Source organism: Stigmatopora nigra, chromosome 3, assembly GCF_051989575.1.
Source record: "Stigmatopora nigra isolate UIUO_SnigA chromosome 3, RoL_Snig_1.1, whole genome shotgun sequence".
Lineage (NCBI taxonomy): Eukaryota > Metazoa > Chordata > Actinopteri > Syngnathiformes > Syngnathidae > Stigmatopora > Stigmatopora nigra.
In genome coordinates this window covers 8668716-8684375 of record NC_135510.1, presented here as the reverse complement: position 1 = coordinate 8684375, position 15660 = coordinate 8668716, and the positions used below count along the sequence as shown (strand labels likewise).

The 15660-nt window shown below is 39.4% G+C and overlaps 1 long non-coding RNA gene across 1 annotated transcript in view; it reads right to left on the bottom strand.

Moving 5' to 3' along the window:
* The window catches only part of LOC144194621 (uncharacterized), a 98488-nt gene that overhangs the window by 56173 nt on the left and 26655 nt on the right, over positions 1 to 15660 (bottom strand). Inside the window, exons 5-6 of the long non-coding RNA XR_013325934.1 lie at positions 13560 to 14056; positions 10018 to 10130 (exon numbers count right to left, since the gene is read on the bottom strand). This is a non-coding gene — a long non-coding RNA (uncharacterized LOC144194621). The remainder of the gene's footprint in view (positions 1 to 10017; positions 10131 to 13559; positions 14057 to 15660) is intronic.

The following is a 15660-nucleotide window of genomic DNA, read 5'->3' as shown; positions in this document are numbered from 1 at the left end:
AAGTAAAACGCGCAGGTCCTGCTGATCTGCAGAATAGGCTATTCTCTGCCTACACCATTTTCTTTCTATCTTGTAAGGCATTATAAAAGAAAGACACAAAGAAGCGGATATTGCTTTGGCTGAAACGAAAGGCAAATACATTTTCTACTCTCAGTATATAGAGGGCATTTACATCAAAATCTGACGGATATTTATTTTCAACAGAAGAATACACAAAAGATTGTAAATCTGCCAATTTAACGGACTCTATATATCCTTTTGAATTGGCATTGGATGCTCTGGATAGTGAGGCAAAACAATAGTCACAAAAGAGTACAATAACATAATAATTCAATATACTAATAAAAACTACTTCAGGTTTATAGAAATTCCTCCAACAAATTTTTGTAAACATCGCAATCCCATAATAAGGTTGATTTATTCGAAAAACCAGATCACATACAGACCTAAAAGAGAGGCTCAATGTGAAAAGATAGAGAATTTTTTTCTTTTAGATTAGACCCAAAATGCTATTTTTTTTAATTCCACCTGACATACATCAAGGTTCATTAATCTCACCAGAGTCAATACTTATATGTCTGTATTAAAATGACCTTGAAATATTGCTCAAAGAAGTTTTAGAAGATAGTAAAAGTAGCTGAGTGGGATCTTTATTGATATTGATGAAAGAGCAACCAGAAGCATTGATTGAATGCTCTGTAAGCACTGTAAACATATACTCAGCTACTGTTAGTATCTCCATTATTTTCACAGCCTATTCACTGGTGATCCCCAAAAAATAAAAAAAACATTCAATTACGGTCATGAAATATTATCACACCAATATTACACTAACGATTGGCTCAGTTTAATGAAACCAACAAGGACCACAAACAGCCAAAAATACCAATTTCTTGCAAATTGATACTGCAGTTCTACATTATGGTAATAAAAAAGTTAAAAAAAAATTAAAAAATCAAGCAATTTGGACTTGGTGTCAGATAGCTGTAATAACGCCTCTTGGTAAATACGAAGGGCAATCAAGTAGACATTACTCTGTACATAAAATGCAGCTCCGTAGCTGTCATGCAATTTATCTGTGACATAAAATCACAAACAGCAGCAACCAGACTCCCTTAAGCTCTAAGCAAAAATATCAACAAAAACAAGTCATCTGCAAAATGCTGGCATGGCCCAAAATGAACAGTGAGAGAATAGAACACACTTTACATCTTGCGTTGGGTAATTATTGTGTTACAGTGATTAAGCACTATTCTTTTCTACATAAGCATTACATATATACAACTCATTTTACTGATAACGATATAACAAAAAACTAAAATTACTACATTCATCCCTTTCAGTACCTACACAGTAAGTTACAACCAAGGACATTTCTCATGTCCTTGGTTGTAACTTACTGGTGTGAGGAGAAAGTAAAGCAAAAGCATAGTCTTTGTGTACTGAATTTTGAAGAAAATGGGTATGTAAAAGGTTCACAGGCAAAAAAAGCCGGGGCAGCAAATGGCTGACTATGAAAAGACAAAATGAGAACAACAAAGAGAGAGGTTGCGAAGCTGAGAAAAGAAATTAGTTCATGTATATTGCTGGCCATTCATTCATACACATTCCGTCTCCACTGCTGTCAGCTGTCAAATTGGGAAAACGATGTGGATGTGAGATTTGCAAGAAGACCTGAACTTGGCGCACCACTGAGAGCTAATCAAAACACAATCACGTTCACTGCCAGACCAGATGCACACAGGCCGGAATTCTAACATTCGTTCTCGCTCACAGCCCAGCAAACTGCTTGTCTCTCTCATTGGTTTTCACACCGTTTCACAAATCTCTGCATAACCATGCATGGACCTACAGAAAAATATTAACTTGCAGTCACACATCAGCACGCATGTATTTCATTCCATTTTCATCCCAGATTACTGTTTCCAGCGTTCTGAAGTTCGAACATACTTCTCTCAAACCAACAATTTAAACCTAAGATTCTTTCTGCAACTCTGAACCCCAACCAAGCTTAAATATAGGAAAGTCAACTGTACTTAAGTGTGTATCTCAGACTTTAAGCTACTACTTTTCGCTGCCATGAAACCATGGATCAATCACAGCAAAGCGACTTAATGAAGATTTTTTATGAGCAAACTTGCTTATTTGTGTAAAGGCAAATGTTTCTTTCATTCTCTTTGCTTACTGACCTGGCACATTAGCGTAATGCTGCTACACTTGGTGCAGTCAGACCCTAGAATTTGGCACGACTGCTCCCTTATCTAACACCAACCCGTGTAACGCCGCTTTCGGAGTGAGTTGTTGAACGCAACCTAATTTCTGCCTAATTTTTAATAAATAAGGCAGAAATTGGGGAGTGTTCAACAATTCATGTCAAGGCGAAGTTTGTTGAGTTATTAACAAATACATGATGACATGTTATCAAGAGAAGTCCCACTTCAGATGAACTATTTGAAGCTAATCAAGTATAGTTTAACTGTAAAAAGAATAGAGCTAAGAGCAAAGCTATGAGGAAGCTGCTATGCGAGTGCCAGGCTCATCAAGCGCTATTGACGATTTCATTGCCAAATAGGACTCCAACTACTGAATGGTGCCACTACTGAAGAAGGATTTAGAGCTGGGAGGTTTCAGGTATGCTAGAGGAGGACACAATTCGACATGTTCATGTTGTTACTTTGGAATTAAATCTGTGTAGGTATTGAGGAAATGTTACTAAGGAAATTCATGCAAAGCTACACTCTGAGATGCATTGGTCCCGTCTGCTAAACACAAAAAGGTCAACAAAAACTCCAATGTAGTTATCACTGGGTCTTCAGTTTAAGACCTGAAAACATAGGGCAGATAATGCGCACTATGGCCTACTTCAACTCGACCACTCAGCAAGCAAGAATATATGTTATCACACAAAATATATATTTATATATACACTGGGTTGTAATTTTCAGTTTATTGTGAAGTTTAGATTTAGATGTGCTCGCACCGCAAAAAGACAACTCCAGAGAATGCTTGAGAGGTTGGATTTATACTACGAGGTCTAAGTGCCCACTTTACGGCGCAAAGGACTTAGACCCTAATATGAAAAAGACCTCCCGGTTCCTTTTTGCTGATAAAACAGAGTTCAACTTTGGCATCTTTTCTACATCATTGACAATTCTCAGAGAGCTGTCAGAAAACTTATTCACAATATTTGTGACCTCCTCCCAAGCCAACTCTACATAATCAGTTTTCCACTGATTATTTCAGCTATTGCAAATACTGTACCTTGGAGGCTTTGATATACCAGGTCTGGCGTTCGGCTCACACAAATAATAATAATAAATTACCAGCACAGGTAAATAGATGCTGCCTCTAGAGCAGAGTTATGCTGTTCACATGATTTACACTATTCATAGAAATAGAAGCCTTAGCTTTAGATGCAAAATCTAAGAGTAAGGTATGAGATACTACTTCACTCTACTGCTGAGCAGGACCAACACACAACAAGCAAAAAGTCCTTGAATTGGAAACATACATGCACACAATGCTCCCCTCATTGTCACAGCCACTAAATCTAAACTTGGTTAGATGTAACCTTGGTAGAGCCAACACTGAAGGATAAAGAATAGGAAAACCAATGGCCTTAGTTTTTACCCTCATGTATCAAAAGCAAACACACGAACACAAAGTCTACACACAGATACACACACCCTCAGAGTCTCCACACAGCCCAACCCAGAAACGCACCTTCAGTCACGTATACTGTCCCACTTTCATTTCATAGCCTTTTTCTACCACTGTTTGCAATGTTGAATAGTTGTTAAATTATTCATGCTTTTAATAACCAGCTGAGTCTCGGTGTTGCAGAGTTGCCCTGTTCAAACATACTTGGGTGTGTTTATGTTCATGTGCATGTGGAGAGCACAGTGAAATTAAGGGCAGAGTTTGAACAAGGAGGTGAATGTGTATGTACAAGTGTGGTGAATGGGATCGCAACAAGAGTTATCACAGCCAGAGTTATCACAGCCAGAGCTGAATTGACTGACAGGTTGTTTGAGGGTGGTAATAGGACAAGCTTCTGTGTCAACATAAAGGTTTTATAAAACCAAAAGTCACCCAGAATGCAAAACATGAGGAAATCCTAAGACAGGGCAATTTGCGAAATATATTGGATCATTAATTAAGAATTCTGTTGTTTTTTTCATTGGGTTAAAATATAAGATTCAATTTTTACATTTATTTATTTACAAGAAATTGCAGCTTCTTTCAAATGATATTAGTTTAGTGTTCAATGCTATATAGTACTGGTCTCTAAGCTACTGCACCAAGGGCTGCAAGATTTCATTTCAACCAAACAAGGTGACACCTTTCCACCAATTGGTGAAACAAATCTGTATGTAAATCAATAAATACAAAAAAACCCAAATAAATCAATAGGTGATTAGTAATAATTATAGAAAACCCTCTTTTTCCCTGCCAATTTATAAAACTTAGCTTTACATATACGGTAAATATTACATACACAATACCAGTAAGAGGCATTTGCGTTAAACTTTAGTTGTCCTCATCATTCTGCCCTATTTGGCTTTGTGTTTCTTTCTTTGTGACTCCTAGTCAGACTATGCATCTTAACAATCATTTTTCCGCCCCTCTGTTTTTTCGCTTGAAGATGCTACGTGCAAGAAAAAGGCAGAGGCACTGTATGACCTTGGCGAAGCTCTGATGATTTGTGTAGATTGAAAGTATTGATAATAATGGAGAAATTAATAAGCTGAGGTTGCCTTGGCCTGAGGGATAGGCTACAAGGTTGGAGGAGGGAGAGCGGGGCAGTGGCGCTCTGCAATATTGGGGATGATTAGGTCGGGGGGCAGGGGGGGGTTTGCAAGGGATGGAATAGGAAGAAAGAGAGGGTGGAGGGAGAGGGTGCAAAGTGCGCGATTTCCTTAGCAGCAGTGTGGTGCTGCAGTCCATGCTGTCACATGTCAAAGCAGGATCAAATCAAAGGCAGCTCTTTTGATGAATATAAAACAGGGCCCTGCTGAGAACCACTCTCCCTCCCTGCTTTTCTAATCACAGGGCTGCAGAGACGACAGGCTGCATCACCCCCACCCAACCCCACTCCGCCAACCCCACCACCGCCAAATACATCCCCTGCAACCCCACCCCAACGCAAAACGAACAAAACCCAGAAACAAGGAGAGGAGGACTGACAGCACGAGCGATCACAACAATGGCTGCTTTATAATAACAGTAAACATTTGTCCTCTTGAGACATGTGCAGAAGGACGGGTGGGGTGTGGCAAGATGCTACTGCCGGGTTTATATGTTTTATCTGCAAACATCAAAAGGGGTTACAGCTATTCTGCTTGCAGCCATTTTAAAACATGTCTGACATATGCTCAAAATTCTCTTCTTCAGACAGAATATATTCCTACTAGGAGTTTGACTAATGTGAAGCAGTTAAATTATATATTTAAAAAAAACAACTATCACTTGTTTTTTCCCCATGAGCCAGAACTAAGGCATTACTGAATTTTCTATTTGTAAAGCATTATATTGTTTTGTTGTTTCAAAATAGTTACAATGGAAAAATCACATCTGCACTCTGCAATTATTCTGTCTGTAATTCTGGTGTCATTATACAGGTATTTTTTGTTAACTCTCGGCCTTCATTTCGCATTTCCTTGGCTTAATTACACCAGATTGATCCAAAAGGGCAGTTTATCTATTAATTGCCGAATATGAATAATTATAATAACATAATAAATAACGATGATAATAATTAGCAGTGGTAACAAAGTATTAGTGAAGTCATTGGATCATTGATTCATTCATCTGTCACACTGCCTATCCTCAAAAGGACCGCAGGGGTGTTTTAACCTATCCCAGCTAACTATGGGTGGGAGATGAGGTATACCCATCATAATAATTTGTTGATTTAGAAACAAAAATAAATCACGCACATCAACAGAAATGTTTTATAGTCCAATTGTTAGATTGTTAGTTCCATTACAACCACCAAATGCAATTACTGCAAAACCCCTCAGGTTGTGAAATGAATAATCTGACAAAGATATTGTGCAAGATTTTAGGCTTGGCAAGCCATCCTGACTTTTGCCACATACAAGTTACTGACTGTACGCAGAGAGTGGGTCTGGTATTGTGTGGTTTCCACTGTAATTCTTACTTGACCCAATCTGAAAAAAAACTGAACTTTCAACATTTGTCCTCGTTTCAAATATAAGTGCTGTACATAATGTAAAATGTATGCTTATTTTTTATTTATTCATTCATTGTTGGTGCCACTCATTCACACAAGGATGCCTGGAATGCAGGAGCCTTGAACTGCCAATCGCAAGCCACAATGACAAAAACAACCATTTGCATACATACTGACACAGACATTTTTGAGTGTTCAATCAGCCACAATGTTTTAGAAGTGAGTGTTTCAAAATGTAAATATTCTGATGCTATTTGTTCGCAAGAAAAATAAGAATAAAACTTTTTGGATCGCTCAACTGAATAATGTAAAATATCCATGGCAGTGTTGCAAAAGATTGCCATAGACACTCTTGCATTATCTTGTCTGAAGTCTTTCCGCCTGTAATACTTTGTCATTAGAGTACATTCAAGAACTCAGCTTCAGAAGCGCTGCCCCCCTCTACTCCTTAGGGCAGTGTTCTACTAGTCCCAAGGCAGCATTTGTATGTGAGACCAAAGACCACTCCAACCGAAGCCTTAGGCCCGGAATGTGACATATGCATTGGTGTCACTGCTGTTTCACCTCTTGCTTGCTGAAGTATGAGGCAATTTCCTGTGAGTGGTGCATGGTGAGCGAGTGAGGGAAAGGAATGGTAGGTAAAGCCTGGCTTTACAGTTCTCTTTGATACCGTCAAGGAAGACAAATAGCTCTCTGCAGCAACAGCCAGCGTCAAATTAATGTAGTATGACTTTGCTTCTCCGTTCCAAAGCACTACCAACGTCATGACAAAGAAAAGGGGATAGAAGCTGAGAAAACGTGCTCAAGTTAAAGATGTTAGATGGTAGGAATAATTATCTACAAAATTAACAATCTTTTCAATAGGGTGGGAGTTCGTGTCAACAACAGTCGAGTCAACGATATTTCCAGCAAGTACTGCCATTGCATGCTTTGACTAATCTTGTAAATTGAGCCATCAAAACCTTGAATAATCTTGTAAATTGAGCCATTAAAACCTTGACAGCAAAATATCTAGTCACAAACCTAGAAAAAATATACTTTATTCATGTAGGTTTAGAGAGAGCTTAACATTCTGCAAATCATAAATATAAATTTAATGCCTTAGTCATTTTCCAGAAATGCATTCAGATGTGAAGAGATATAGGTCTGTGAGGCCTAAGGGCGAGTAACCAGCCAATGATTTTGACCTTGAGTCTTACATCCAGCCATTGGCATCATTAGAAATCCAATTAAAAGGCCCCATAACATTAAAGTGCTGAGCAAGCTTTACAACTGTGTGATGTCTGCATTAAAAAGGTAGACGATAGCCCAATGCGAACATGATTTACTTGAGGGTCATTTTACCTGAGCTGCAGCAATGTGGCTGTGTTGGTTTTGCTACTACATTAAATTCAAGTTGTCTTTTTTAAAAACATCCCAAATCCTCCACCCCAAGCCAAGAAACTGAAGTTCCTTTACCTCGCTGACACATATTCTCTGACAGCCTTTGTCCGAGATGCCGGCTTTAAATCAACTCTGAAAACTTTCAAGATAAAGATCCCCAACCCAACCAGGTCTGCACACTATTCAATCACAACTGTTCCAGGCCACAGTATAATGTCCATTGTATAATTGCCACATCAGAGGTTTTGTGTTCTAAATGGGCCAGTATTACGGTCATCACTTTAGTCTTGAGTGCAACCACAGCCGGCCAAATTTTCTGCTTGGACCAGGTACTCAAGTTTTTCCCCAAATCTTTGTACCATGAAGTTGCTTTGATCTCTCACCACTGTGACAAAGCAGCACAACCATTCGTCCTTAATGAGCCTCTTAAAGCACAAATGGCAGACAGCTACATCAAGCACTGCTTTTCAAAAAATATGCAGATCAACAAAAAAATGTCAGGTCTTCTGTTATAATTAACTACAATGAGCTTGGGGCAGATGTAAGAATTCAAAACATGAAAAGACGATATTTATGCCAGGGTTTTATATAAATGGCTCTTAAAAGGACATGTTTACCCACATTTCATCTGCTAAAGGTTATTTCTTATCTCGGAGCACACACTGAATAAGTACTATTATCAAATATTGTAGTACCCATCATTGTAGATATCATATCTACATATATTTCATACAGCAAAGAAAAGAGCATCTGATGTTTGCTATCCTTATTCATGTTTACGATGTTACTTCTATACTTGGGAGAAAAATCCTTCTATAACTTAAAAGTAATACATACAGGGCAAGATTAAACATTTAAAGGATTTTTCTAATATCTGAAAACAAACAGGATTTATAACATAACCTTGGACTGTGACTGAGGACAAAGCTGTGCAGCTACATATGTCTTGAATTATTTAATTTTAAAATAAGAAGTACATCAAACAATCTGTTTATACTCTTTTAAATGGAAACTGGAAATGCATTTTTGCCACTAAACACACAGAGTTGCTAACTAAGCAAAGCTGCCACTTGGACTTGTCATGAGCACAATTTTTTTTTTTGCACCCCCCAACCAGACACTTTAGCGTTAATGCCAGAGGCCCTCTTTTTCATTCAACAAGAAATGAAAATGATAATGACTCCTTATTAGGAATTCTATCTGGAAGGCCACATAGGAAAACATCAAAAGGTGCTGACAGGGTGACTGGGGGCAAGCACGGGGCTTAATGATAATCCACATCAAAGCAGAGGCCAAGGGTGTGGGGACATCTATAAGGCAAGCAGGACCGTAACACCGAAATAAATACAGAGAGGCAAAAATTCTCAATCCACGGCTGGGATAATTCACTGCCCGGAAATTGGAACACATTATTGGCGACCATTCCCAAAAGAAAAAGGCACTTCTGTAGGTCTGATGAGCCCAGTTGAAGGTAAGCCTGTGCAGATGGAAAAATGCAGCTGGGCAAATTATAAATGATAGCCCCTCTAAAATGACAAAGGAAATAATAAAATAAAGCATATTGTGGCGCCATGATGACTGCGCACTGGAAATGTGCACTTCAGTAAACAATCAACCAGTACCAATTATGCCAAATTGGACCTGTAATGGAACATTGTTTTTCTGGCCAGGGTACAGTCAAACCCTCCAACAAAACTGTACAGTTGTTTGTTTGCTACCACTTTGAGCTCCCAATAAACACTTTTCACACAAATCCTTCAAAGAGCAGCCACGTTCGTTCTTGATAGTGACCTATTTTGCCAGCAGCCTAAGCAACCATCATCACTCAACCCATAGCTATGTGGTCATAACCTGTGGATCCTGATTTCCCTCCAGCTTGCACACAGTGCGATCATCATCAAACACCTTGCGACATGATTACCAACTTTGACACCTGCCCTATCTTGCAACACAGATTTTACCCAGAGAACGGACAGTATATTTGGGTGGCATTTCGGGCACCAGGGGTAGCACACGTGTCAAGCAAATGATAAAAAATTCATTGGAAGGCGATTTTTAAAAAATAAATAAAGATTTGTACGTATGGGTTTTCTTGCGCACGAAAAAGACTTTGGTCTTTAAGGGTCCAAAAACATTCCTACAAACAGTTCCTTTTGCTATATTATATGGCTAGTATTATTCTTTATATTGCTAGGAGACATATAGTATGATTTTGCACACCAACTTGAACGATTGGGACTCATGGTCGTGTTATGATAGGAGTATAATGATGCATTACACAGTAAAATCAAAATCGATCAAAACAAAAACATCGAACATTGTCATATAATATTTTTTGTTTGGATTGATTTCATACCTAAATTGAGCAAATGTTTCTGCAGGAAAATTGTTGGTAACATATTTGCTATGCATTTCATATTCATATAGGTGAAATGTACCTGGTGAGGTGAGATTGTCATTGTGGTTGGTTGGCTGTCTTTTTGTGACTGGGAGCCAATTTGGGGTGTAGTCCATCTTTCTCTCAAAGTCAGCTGGATAGTCTCCCAAGGTCCTGGCAAAGACAATTGGTGTCAAAATGAATGAATGCGACTCATTGCTTTGCATGTGTCATGAATATCATATAAAATTGATTGAAGGATTTTGAACCAAATCAATTCATGGAAAACTTTGTATTACTACATTTCTGTCCAAAGAATGTATATGAATCAGGAAAAAATGTGGAAGAATGCTTGAAGATGAGATTAAAAAGTTGTCATGTTCATTTCCTTTTAAGATAAAGGGTGGTAAAGGTGAGTTTGTTGCACATTGAGCAAAGGAGAGGAAAGTTGTATGAACACTCTGGTACAGTAATCTTCCTACTTCCCCCTCAATGTTCCTACAAATTTAGCAGAGAATAAGTTTCAAGTTGCCTTGTTTTACATCCCATCTTGTGACAGTTCCTTTTATCCCAACAAAAGTGCTTCGCGTTTAACGGCAATGAATTATAAATAAGACAAAGCGCTTAATTACTTCAGCCACTGAATAATGCAGTATTCTTCTTTTCAATGGTGTAAGTGCACACTGCAAGCAATGCTTAACATAATTGCTTAACACATCTGTGTTTTCTTTATAAGGTGTGTATTTCACGATTTGACTCTGAGATGTATTTGCATGCCTAGCTGTGTATAATGCCATTGACTGCGGCATTTGTAGCATGAGAAATGTAGTCATTCACAATACATACTAGAGATGTGGCCATGCACGTTTACCCTCTGGCACTTCGTGTCTATGATTCACAAAGCATGAGAAAACAAATGGTTTATAGACATGACGAGTGCTAATCGATGAAGTAAAATATACATACTAAAAGACACACACGGTTAGACATGTATCCACATACCTGCACAGGTGTCTGAGCTGGATAGTGAACCATATGTAAACCTTATGTTGACTTCTCATGCTAAAATTTAAATGAAGAGTAGAGGTGTAATGATATATATTCACGTTGTTTTAAGTAAATAAAGTTAATATGTTTAATAGAAAAAAATTTAATATTTTACTGCTATTTTATTCATCATAACTTTGGCGTATAGCTTTTTATACCTTTGAAATGGGGATTTATTCACGATAGAACCAATCACATTCAGTAATGTTGAGAATAAGCACACACGTGCCACTAAAGTACATTTGATTAAATATATATCACATCATTTCAGATGTTCTGGAATTAATTTTCTCCTTGCTGTTTCTTGTTTTGTTTGATAATGCTGGTATTTGCTGCGTCTTCATCTGGTCTGAGGCACCAGCTCCATCTGAAGAAAAAGGTTTGTAACATCTGGACTCAAGTTGTCACTTTGGTGCTTGAAATTTATAAATAAGCAGACCATCATTCCAACAGTTTTGTCAACTTTGGCATATTATTTTATTTGTCATTTTCACAGACAGATACATTTGGCGACGTGGTAACTATAAGAATGAAAACATGGCTTACGGTTTTTAATAACAAACGTTTAAGAGAAGAAAAACCTTTCAGTAAACGTTGGAAAATAATAACAACAGAAAAGTATCTATACAGGAATGTATTAAGCATAATAGCTTTTAAAAATAATCCATTGGAAATATAATAACATTGCAGGGATATGAATCACAACAATCTTCACAAAAGTGAAATGCAAAATTGGTACATTCATTTGAGGTTTCCCTCTTTCGTCGTTAAGTATTTCTGTTATTGTTCAAGTCAAATGTGCCAATCGATGATAAGAATTCTCACAAGCAAATGTACTCTTTTGTGTACACACAAAAGGACACCTTGCTGTCGCATAAGCAGGAAGCAGATGCTCTTAAGGCAGAGGGTTCGGTGGGCAGAAAAAGTGTTTATCCAGTGTACAAACAGTGCTACAAAAAGTTTGGAATGGACCAAGAGCCAGCATAGTCCCCCAAAAACAATTGATATTTCTAAGTCAGGCCTTTTAGTGAAAATCTGTACAGATCAATTTTGCCAAAAAATAATGTCCAAAATCAACAGGAACAATGTGGACATCTGAAAGGCAGTCTCCTGGGTGTTGTCTTCCTCCATGTCCAACTATCTCCTTATCCTAGTGTCCTCAGATTCAATATTCAAGCCTGGGCAATTATCACAAATGAGATGAAACAAGATCAATGCAGAAACCAGATCGTGAATCCGATGTGCAGGCAACTAGACTGCAGTTCAACACAATTGTCTCATCCATGTCACGTTGGATACCGTCTCCGAGCAGGGCTGGTGGTGGCATCCCTGGGCACTGGCGCAAACTGGTTCTAGCCAACACATGCGTACCTCCACACTTTCCTTCCCTCTCCTTGTGAATTTCTCTCTGGCATATTCCATGCACCTTTCTTCATCAAAAGCTGGTGACTAGAAAAAAATGGTCCAGAACAAAGGTCTCCGATGCATTGGTGTCCACCGCGTCAAATCCTGCGTCTTCGTTTCTTGTTAATTAACCAGTTGTTTGCAGTCATTTGGGAGAATTAGTAGCCGCTACTAACCTTTTGTGGATTTATGTACACCCTCTCAAAATGTACCTCTGCCACCCTCCAACTCCCCGTGCCAACCCCGTCTATCCAGCACCTAAGTTTTTTTTCCCAGCCAGTCATCGCACCCTCTTTGTGGGTGTGCTCGTTTAGTTCTGTGGTCATGAGTGTGGTGCCAGCTTGGATAGGAGGAGAGAGAAGGAGGGAAATACCGCTTTGTAAGTTATGAGAACGCTATGAAACCGGCACAGGCGCTCATAAATTATGGGGCTCATTTGCATATTCCTCTCATAAGATATTATGCGAATACTAGCCAATTTGCATAATGAATTCGGCTTGTTGCCTGCTTTGCTGTGATATTAAAGCAAGAAAACAAAACAGAATGGTAGATTTGCATTTACTCAAGCATTTTGTCACTGTTTTTCATCTGCTCAGTGTGGTTTTGACTAAATCAAGACGCTGTCGCCAATTGTGCAGTGCGGTATTTGTGAATGTTGATGAATTTCCCGAAATTAGGCAATTCTATCGCGACTAAATTAAAGCAAGGGGCTGCATTACTAATTAACAGCAGTGGGCATTCTCCTCCTTTATGCGGGGGAGGACATTAAATAATTAAACGACACCTCTGGTTTTTAATCAGCGTCTTACTAAACGAGCGGGATCGAGAGCTGTGGTAGAGATATGCAAACATGGCTAAGATTTAATTATGCATCACTGAAAACCTGCTTAATGACGAAAATACGCATTTTTGTGTGGATGCACGGCAAAGCGACAAAGGCACATTTGTTTACGACAATATCGGTATACATCTTATGCATTTCTGATGAATGTTAACAATAAGGCAGATGGTCAAAAACCTATTAATATTACAATCATGACGTAATGAGATAAGACAAAGGACCGCATTGTTGCGGGTAAACATCAAATTTCAATTAATTACAGTCTTAAGGAGCTCAACGTTTTCACACTGACATATTCAGACCCATCTTACATTGCGTTTGTCGCATTGAAGTATACCCACAGTGGGTACCGACTCGTTCTTTCTCCATCCAGAACCAACGCAGAAGTAGGGCGACCCGCAAACACATGTCGTGCCAGGATTCACTCGCGCTTTTCAAATCAATTAACCCTCATGTTAATTAATGTCAAGTCCATAGAACAAAAGAGGGCAGTACGAGATGGGTGCACCGGGCATGTGAAAAGGAAAGCAAGGAAGAGGCGGGTGGGTGAGAGGGACTGAGAAAGGGGATGGGCAAATATTGGAAAAAAAGCGAATGCATTTGATGGCAGGGAGAAGTTGGCACAGTGCCATCCACTCAGTGGTAGCACCAAGCGAGACTTGAGTTCGCCCTACAAGATAGGTGCTTAGATGGAGCGGGTAGTCAGAAGAAGTACTTCTGTCATTTTGGTTGTCTCAAGAATTGGATACTTTTTAAAAAATATTTTGGACAGATCTCCCAGGACTACTTCCGAGATGGCTGATCTCCCCTGAGAAGAAAATGGTGTCATCAAAATGAAGTATTTTGGACTGCCAAAAATCTTTCGGTGGACATTGGAAGAAGCCAATGGGAATACAAAGTTGTTTCAGATGCAACGATGGACGCAAGACAGGAGGTGAACTTCAATGAAGGTCATTCCACTTGTGAGGAAGATGAAAATGTGGGCAGACCTTTGTATAATTATTTAGATGAAATTTCCAAAACTGAAAAAATGGCATTGTTTTGTTCTGTTAATAACGGGGGTGTGGCAGCGGCACAAAAGGAACTCCTCCTACTCTTTCTGACTAGCTCTCTCTCTAACATCTGAGGCACAGCACTCTGTGCCAGGCACCCTGTCGGCCATCTGGGCAGGATACGCCTTGCTAGTTTGTGTGGGGTTTCAGAGACGGACGTTGGCGGGCAACGCCATTTTGTTGTTACCTTTGGCGTTAACGGACTTGGGGGAAGCGGCGGTAATTTGGCTTTGACGAGTATAAAACCTGCCAACAGGAGTACTACAACATTGGCCAAGAAAGGATAAACAAAGCGGCACAATTACAATTTAGAATCCATCAACGGACGGATCTGTTGGATTTTGTCATCGGCTGATGGGTCGCTTCCCAAAAACAAAAGAAAAAAGAACAAACAGGAGCGCGGCCACCTGATATCGCTAATTAGCACAACATTTGCATCGCTAATCAGGGCGACGAAATAAGGGGAGTAATCCAACGATATTCATTGACGGAAAATCACCATGCGATGTTTGTCAAATCGAAGGGGTTGACTTTCAGTGCCAAACCTCATAAATATATATCTATTACCGCATTGGCTGGCAGCCATGTCGACTATAGGCTTCAACAGATGCTGCCAGTCTTGTTTGACGAAGAGGAGGGGAAATAGATTCTGGGAGACTCTCAGAAGCTCAATGGCAGCTGTTGACGCAAACATGCAAATGTTTGGATCTATTCTAATGAACTAGCAAAAAAAAAAAATCAATCAACAGAAGAAGAAGATTGACTCCACTGAGGATTATAGGACTCAGCCAAAGAAAGTGGACTTCATCGACTACTCCCAAGAGAAAGTATGAAAGGACTTTTTTGGGAAAAACAATATTTGCAGATACCACCAGTGTACAGGAGTTACTACAGACTGAATACAACAGATAGCAGGACTGGCACAGCAATGAAATGGATGGTGCAGAAGGTGTAGGGAGTCTGAGTTCAAGAGGTATCGAGGGGGAGGTGCTGGCATGTCTGCACCCAAACTGAGGCCGTGGGAACTCATGACAGCTCTTACACACCCACATCTATGCCACTTTTTTGGCCCATTATTGCCAACCGCCCAAAAGAAATGAACAAACTCCACCCTTTTAGGATCTTCCCTCTCTATGCTAAAGTATCATAAGCAGATGCAATGCCGTCTTAGCCGGGTTGCGGGAAATGCAGTGGATCCAAAGGAGCAGCTTTACGATCCCAAGAGGTCTGCTGTCATCATGCACTAGGCATCGGCACGTAACGGATGATTTTTCTTTCTCCAATCAAGTTTGTTTTTACATTGGGAATGCGGAATTAAAATTTTAATTAGATGCTAGGATAACCGCCCACATGCAACATG